The sequence below is a fragment of the Vicugna pacos genome, chromosome 28, assembly GCF_048564905.1.
Source record: "Vicugna pacos chromosome 28, VicPac4, whole genome shotgun sequence".
NCBI lineage: Eukaryota > Metazoa > Chordata > Mammalia > Artiodactyla > Camelidae > Vicugna > Vicugna pacos.
Window position 1 is genome coordinate 16,312,955 of NC_133014.1, and position 7,861 is coordinate 16,320,815.

General features: G+C 41.1%; 1 non-coding gene across 1 annotated transcript; it reads left to right on the top strand.

Annotated features, from left to right (window-relative positions):
* The first annotated feature begins 4,344 nt into the window (after positions 1 to 4,344).
* On the top strand, positions 4,345 to 4,508 carry LOC116285932 (U1 spliceosomal RNA). Its single transcript, XR_004195700.1, has one exon. It is a non-coding gene; the product is annotated as a U1 spliceosomal RNA (small nuclear RNA).
* The last annotated feature ends 3,353 nt before the right edge of the window (positions 4,509 to 7,861 follow it).

The window sequence follows — 7,861 nt, forward strand, 5'->3', positions numbered from 1 at the left end:
GGTCAGGATCAGAGACGGAGCTTGACTCTTAGTTCTTGGTGTATTTCTTAATTCCCCTTTCTGCATTTCCCTTTGACTTTTTATACATTCCCTTAAAAATCTTTACTCATGCCCCAAATTATTTCTGTAACTAGAGAAGACTCTGCAAATCTGATGGCTTGTTAAGAATTTCTAGTTGCTATAGAGTGAAGTTTCATTTTTTCTCTCATCTGTGCAATGAACCCTCATGGTCATTCTCACGATCTCATCTCACATCCTTGGTTTTCCCTGCCACTCCTCTTCTGCCGCTACACAGCGGAATAACCTCGAATATGTTATTGAAATTCTCTCAGCTTCTGTTGACTCATCTATAAAATGAAGTTTATGGTCATAATTGTAGAGTGTTTAGACATAAATGTGCTGCCACTTTGATCTCATGAAATGAATGCTTTGGCCCTTGGCCTTCAAAGCTTTCTTTCACCATTCCTATGTGACATCTCCTCCTTTTACCTGTTTGTTTTTTTAAGAGAAAATTTTCAACCAAGTGCTTTCTGCCCCCTCCCCTCCAGACACAAAGAACTTCCAGCTATTTTGGAGTAAGCTCATACTCCAGGCTGGAGTATTTAATACAGAATTGACAATTTCAAAGGTTATCTCTTGAGGGGAAGAAAAATGTGTTTTGCCCTCATTAAATTTAGTTCTGTCTTTGCTCTTTTGGAGTATTATGTCTCCACGATAATGACACCCAGTGGAAGAGGAAATAAAAGAAGGGTCTTGATCTGTCATCAAGACAAAGGGCAGGGTTCTGCGTTGCAGCGAAGGAGAAACTGTATCTGTGCAGGCAGTTCCAGGGGGTTTCAAATCGACTCTTTTTAAGGATCTTTTTGCTGGGTTGCAGACTTCCAATTTTATGGTATTCACACTTCATTTTTCCTGACTTCCATTTTTTTCAGAAATTAACTGTCAGTCTTGTTGTTGCTCATTTGAGGACATTGTGCATTTTCCCTCTGGTTGCTTTCTTTTTCAGCTTTATTGAGGCATAGTGACAAGATTTTAAGATATTTAAAGGGTGTATCATGATGATTGGAGATAAGTATACATTGTGAAAGGGTTTTCTCCATCTAGTTAATTGTCACACCCTTTACCTCACACACTTACCTTTTTGGGTGAGAATATTTATAATTATCTATCTGTCTGCCTGTCTATCTATTTTCTTAATCCGTGCATCCATTAATGGACACTTGATGTTCTTTCCATATTTGGCTTTTGAGGATAACTTGCAGTGAACGTGGGAGAGCAGGTATCTCTTTGGTATCTGGATGCTTCTAAGATTGCTCTTTAGTCTCTGCTTCTCTGCAGACTTGCTCTGATGAGCCCGCGGCGGTTTTCTTGATCTGTTATTCTGCTTAAGTTTATACTGACTCTTGACTCTGATTTGATGTCATTCAACTTGGGGGAAATTCTTGGTCATTATCTCCTCAAACATTGCCCCTGCCCACCCTCTCTCTTTCTCATCTGAGACGCTAATCACCTTTACGTTAAGATTGTTTCACGTTGTCCTAAGTGTCTTTTATGCTCTTTTCTGAATTTTCCATAATTTTTTGTTATGATTCAGTCTGCGAATGTTCGACTGACCTGTCTTCTAGTTCACAAATTGTGTTCTTAGTTGCATTCGGTCTGCTTTTTCTATGAATCTGTTGAGTTCTTAGTTTCAGCTTTCATGTTCTTCAGTTCTAGAATTTTCACTTTTTACCATTTTTTGTTGATTTATAATCATTTTACAGTGTTGTGTCAAATTCCAGTGTAGAGCACAATTTTTCAGTTATACATAAACATATGTATATTCATTGTCACATTTTTCTCTCTGTGAGCTCCCACAAGATCTTGTGTATATTTCCCCGTGCTGTACAGTATAATCTTGTTTATCTACTCTACAGTTTTGAAATCCCGTCTATCCGTTCCCACCCTCCGCCCCCTTGGCAACCACAAGTCTGTATTCTATGTCTGTGTAGAATTTCCATTTGATTTTTAAAAATTAGATTCGAGTTCTCCAATGAAATTCTCCATCTTGTCACCCAATTTCTTGACTGTTTCATCACAATCATGTTCAACTCTCTGTCTAATAGCGTTTACCTGGAGTATTCGTGTGTCGGTTCTATTTTTGGCTTTTAACTTCTGGTTCTGTTTCTCAGAATTAATGGCAATTTTCTACAGTCTGCTTGTCCCGGGTGGGAGGTGGCGTTCTGTGTGGCAGTACCTTCCTGGAGACAGGATTCCGGCGGCCCCAGTGGGGCTCCTCACCTTAGCCAGTCAGGGCCGGAGCTGACTAGAGGCTGGATTATATTCTTTGTCTATCTTGATTTAATTCTTTTCTTTTTTTTGGCCCCAAATTAATCACTTCCTTCTTGGGGGTTCTTCTTTTAGCTTTTTTTCTCTCTAGAGCAGCAAGAACACAAAACCTCAGCTTCACTTTTTCAGCTGCTTTTACCTTGCATCCCAGCCACTTGCCTTATGTTAAGAATGAACACGTGAGACACCAAAAACCATCCACAAAAGAAAAAAATTGAACATCTTCAAAATAAAAATTTTTGTGCATCAAAGAATACTACTAAGAAAGTGAAAATGTAACTATCGAACAGGAGAACATATTTGCAATTCATCTATCTGAAAGGGTCTAGTATCCAGAATGTATAATTATTACAATTTGGCAAGAAAAAGATAAACAACTCAACTAAAAAATGGGCAGAGGGGGGCAGAGCCAAGATGGTGGAGTAGAGAGACTCACAGCTCACCCTCTCCCACAAATACACCAAGAATTACATCTACGAACCCACTGAATCACACAGGATACCTACTGAACTCTCGCAGAGTGTGTCTCATTTTGAAATACAGGAGGATTCTCACAAAATCTGATAAACAGCAAGTTTATACGGTAGAGCACAGGGAACAATATTCAATATCTTGGAGTAACTTATGGTGAAGAAGAACGTGAGAACAAATATATGTATGTTCCTGTGTGACTGGTGCACTGTGCTGCACACCAGAAATTGACACAACATTGTAAACTGACTATATTTCAATAAAAATATATTTTAAAAACTGGGCAGAGTACTTGAGTAAATCACTCTCCAAAGAACATATATAAATGACCCATAAGCACATGAAACAAGGTTCGAGATCACTAGTCATTAGGGGAATGCAATGAAAACCACAATTACCACATAACACCCATCAGTATGGCTATTCATCAAAAAAGAAAAATAACAAATGCTGGTAAGGATGTGGAGAAGTTGTTAGTGGGGATGTAAAATGGTGCAGCCACTTTTGAAGACAGTTTGGTAGTTCAACAAAAAGTAAAATAGTAGATTACCATATGGCCCAGCAACTCCTCTCCGAGGTATAAACCGCCAAGTAATTGAAAACAGGTATTAAAAGAAATACTTGTGTACAAATGTTTACAGCAGCACTACTGACAATAGTCAAAAAAGGCAGAAACAACCCAGATATCCACCTGTTGAATGGACAAACAAAATGCGCTGTATCCATATGATTAAACTGTATTCAGTTATAAAAGGAATGATGTACTGGGACGTGTTACAACATGGATAACCTTAAAAACATTCTGCTGAATAAAGGAAGCCAGACACAAAAAGGACACATGTTGTATGAGTCCGTTAACTCAAAATATCCATGATAAGTAAAATCTATACAGACAGAGAGTAGCTTAGTGGTTGCCAGGGGCTGGGGCTGGGGAGTGAGGAATTTGTACAAGATCTGTTTGGCAATGATGGAAATATTTTGGAATTCAATATAAATGACAGTCCCATAACATTGTAAACACACTAAATTCCACTGAATTGTACCCTTTAAAAGGGTTAATTAACTTTAGGTTGTATACATCTGACCTCAATTTGAAAAAGATTCAGCAACTATCTCGGTGGTAAAAGCAACAGGGAAGATGCATGCCACACCTCAGCGGGCTTCCCTTCTTTCTAGAATTTGATTCCTCACTGCTTGGCTCCTTTATCAGAACTCAGATGTCTTCAAACATATGTGTTTTTATTTTTTTTTTGGTTATATTTTATCCAGATTTGATGCTTTCCTGATTTAGTCAAACTTTCTGCTAACCTCCTTGCTCTGATTTCCAAGAGCTGGTGTTGACTGTTACACTCACATCCGTAGAATTTTAATCATCTTTCGACTTGTATATAGCTTGTGTCTTTAATCAGCTCAACTCCTCCTTCACAGTCAGAACAGTTTGCTTTTCTTACCTCCAGCACGTCGCACAATGATGAAGAGTGAGTCAGAATCACCTAAGGTAATTCACCGGCTCTAACCCCAGAGACTCTTGATACAAATTCCAGGCTGATCACCTGGCAGGGAGATGCCATGATCACGAGGGTGGCTTACCCAGGGCGAGGCTCACCTGTTGCACTCTGGGGGTGCTGACCCCTGTGATCTCCCCAAATGTGGGGAACGTGACTGCAGTAATTTGTGGTCGTGGGGGACTGTGTTCACGCTTTCCCCTGGGGAAAAATAAATTCTAGGTTGAAACCAACGAAAGTGCATTTAACAAATGCCACGGTGTCCGAAAGCCATGAGCTACAGAACTTGAAGAAACACCGCTGAACACTGTTAATATTAGAGATACTTAGTAAATACTTGTCCAGAGATGAATGACTACACACCTGATTGAATAAACTCCTTTGATGTGCTCTTCCCAAACTCATTCCCTGTTGATGCAGCGTCCTGTGTGTTCCTTCTGTTCCACCCTTGCTTCCTTTCCACCCACTGTTCAACCAGACTAAGTAGAAGAGCCTACACCGTCAGTATGCGTGATGCAACCACCTGTGGACAAGGCCATCGGTTAACACTGCCAAACGGAGTTTCCATTTTGCATGTCGTAACTTTTGTGTCAATACTGCATTGACACTCAGTGATCCTTGACAAGTGATTTGCCTCTGCCAGTGCCAGTTCTATTGTTGACCTACAAAAACCTAATGTGCCGCACAGCGTGGGGAGTGGCAGGGTCACAGGTAGCAGCTGCCTCGTACTTAACCAAGACCAAGTTAAGGAGAGTGAGAAGCAGGGTGAGAAGCAAATGAAATCTTCACAAGTACAGAGATTCCCTTAAAAAAAAAGGACCAAGGGAAGACCCCTGTGTCTGGAGAGGCTAGAGGCCAGTGGAAATTGTTATCGGAGTAACGCACACTGAAGTACTTTTCCCTCAATTATCTGAATATTTAAATGGAAGTATTTGGGACCCAAGTAGTTAACTCTGTGCCCTAGTTCACATTGGGTGGAAACCCGGCGCGTCGCCATGGGTTTCGGCTCGGGCCACGCTATTTGAAATGCTGAGAGGAGGCACACTCAACGTCCCCTTGTTACTGCCTTCAAGCCTGGTAGCCCCCCAGGTCTCTCCGGCTCCAGCGGTCTCCTTTTCTCCTGAAAATTTAGGTTTCAAGGAGTTCTCCGAGGCACTCCACCCTCAGGTTTTGATCTCTGTGTATTTTAGATCAGGCAACTGGTTTCCCATAACAACTCAGCCACTTCTGAACACTGAGGATTTGACTGGACAATGGAGCCATTCCAAGCCTCAGTTCCCCCATCTGAAAAATGGACCAATGTCTACCGCATAGGATTTTTATGAAGAATAAATGAGGTGATGCTCGTGAAACAGTAAGCATAGCGGCCAAAAAAATGGAGCACTCGTTAACAGAGTCCCTATTTTTATAGGAGCCCAAAGTGAGGAGTTCTGCATTTTTGTTTACTGGTTCTGCCAGTGGGGTTCATTGCATGTTGCCTGTGACATTTTCTCCCTCCTGCCTGTATCTCGGCGGTGTCCTGAGGCAGCCCTGCCTTTCTCCTCCCGTTGCTTCCCGGCTTCATATGCAAAGTCCTCCCGGTGACCACTGTTCTGTGTGTGGACCCTGGCTGGGATGGGCTGTGGCAAGTATCCTGTCCAGGATAACGGCCCCACCAGACAGGTGGGTGTCATTAGGGGCAGGATACTTGCACACCTTTCCATATACCGGGTGCTTTACACGCGTTACCGTATTTAATCTTCATGGAAATTTACATGGCTCTACACAGATATGTCAATAAATAGGTCAATAGATATTTAGATGCCTGAAAAGCGATTCTCAGAGAGATCATACAACTTGATAAAAATCACACAGTTTGCAAGAGATTGAGCAAATGTCCACTCTGGTTCTGTCTACCTGAAACAAGATGATCTTTTTAACATTATCCTGGGTCATATTTACTCTAGAAGGGCTGACTTTTGAGCTAGGTTTAGAGTAGGAATGGATGGGAAGGCTGAGGGAAAACCTTCCTGGCAGAAGCATTGAGGGAGCATTTAGAGTTACCTTGTAACACCTTCACCTGGTAGGATCCTGTAGTGTTTCGTTACTGCTTCAGTGTACTCTTGTATAATTTAAAACCTATTGTGGCAAACTTTTCCACAGGGGAAAAAATTTATAAAAGTCAAGCTGAGACTTCCGGTTATTCAGAGATTGTAATATCCCTGAATTTAAGCCATGTGAGTAGAAAATGCCAACCACTGGAGAAATAATTGCCACCAGGAAAAAAAAAATCAATTCATCTTACATGAGCATCAAATGATTCTTGCACTGAAATAAAAAAAAAGAATTCCAGAAGACCATTCCCTGGCTTTCTGATGGCAATGTCACCCACTGCAGGTCATCAGCACAGGGGCATCTGGGAGGCTGCCACACAGAGCCGTGCAGACGGGGTCCCTTTGCCAGCTCTCCAGACAAGAACTGCCCCTCTGGGCAGTGTACGTGCTAGAAAACAAGTACAAGGCAGCTGAATTTCACCAACAGCATCTCAGCATCGGCCACTTGCAACAAGGAATGAAGAGGGGGCTTGTAGACCCAGAGGCAAGGGAGGTCACAGACTGGGATGTGCTCAGGAACCTCACTGGCCTTGGATCTGGGATCCCAACCACATAAAGAGCACATGGTTTTTTAAAAAAAATTATTTTATTGAGTTATAGTCAGTTTACAATGTTGTGTCAAATTCCAGTGTAGAGCACAATTTTTCAGTCATATATGAACATACGTATATTCATTGTCACATTCTTTTTCACCGTGAGCTACCACAAGATTTTGTATATATTTCCCTGCGCTATACAGTAAAATCTTGTTTATTCTATATACACCTGTCAGTGTCTACAATTCAGAAGCTCCCAGTCTGTCCCTTCCCACTCCCCTCCCCACTGGTAACCGCAAGTTTGTATTCAATGTCTGTGAGTCTGTTTCTATTTTATGTTTAAGTTCATCTGTCTTTTTTTTTTTTTAGATTCCACATGTGAGCAATCTCATATGGTATTTTTCTTTCTCTTTGTGGCTTGCTTCACTTAGAATGACATTCTCCAGGAGCATCCATGTTGCTGCAAATGGTGTTATGTTGTCAGTTTTTATGGCTGAATAGTATTCCACCGTATAAATATACCACATCTTCTTTATCCAGTCATCCATTGATGGACATTTAGGCTGTTTCCATGTCTTGGCTATTGTAAATAGTGCTGCTATGAACATTGGGGTGCAGGTGTCATTTTGAAGGAGAATTCCTTCTGGATATATGCCCAGGAGCAGGATTCCTGGGTCATATGGTAAGTCTATTCCTAGTCTTTTGAGGAATCTCCATACTGTTTTCTATAATGGCTGCAACAAACTGCATTCCCACCAGCAGTGTAGGAGGGCTCCCTTTTAAAGAGCACATGATTTTATTTTTACTGTATTAATTTATGATTCTTTGGTTATAAGACACATATTCCAACTCTGGTTAACTTTAACAAAAATACATTTATCAGAAGCTTAAATGGCAGGTTGAGAATTAAAGGAACAGCTGAAGAATT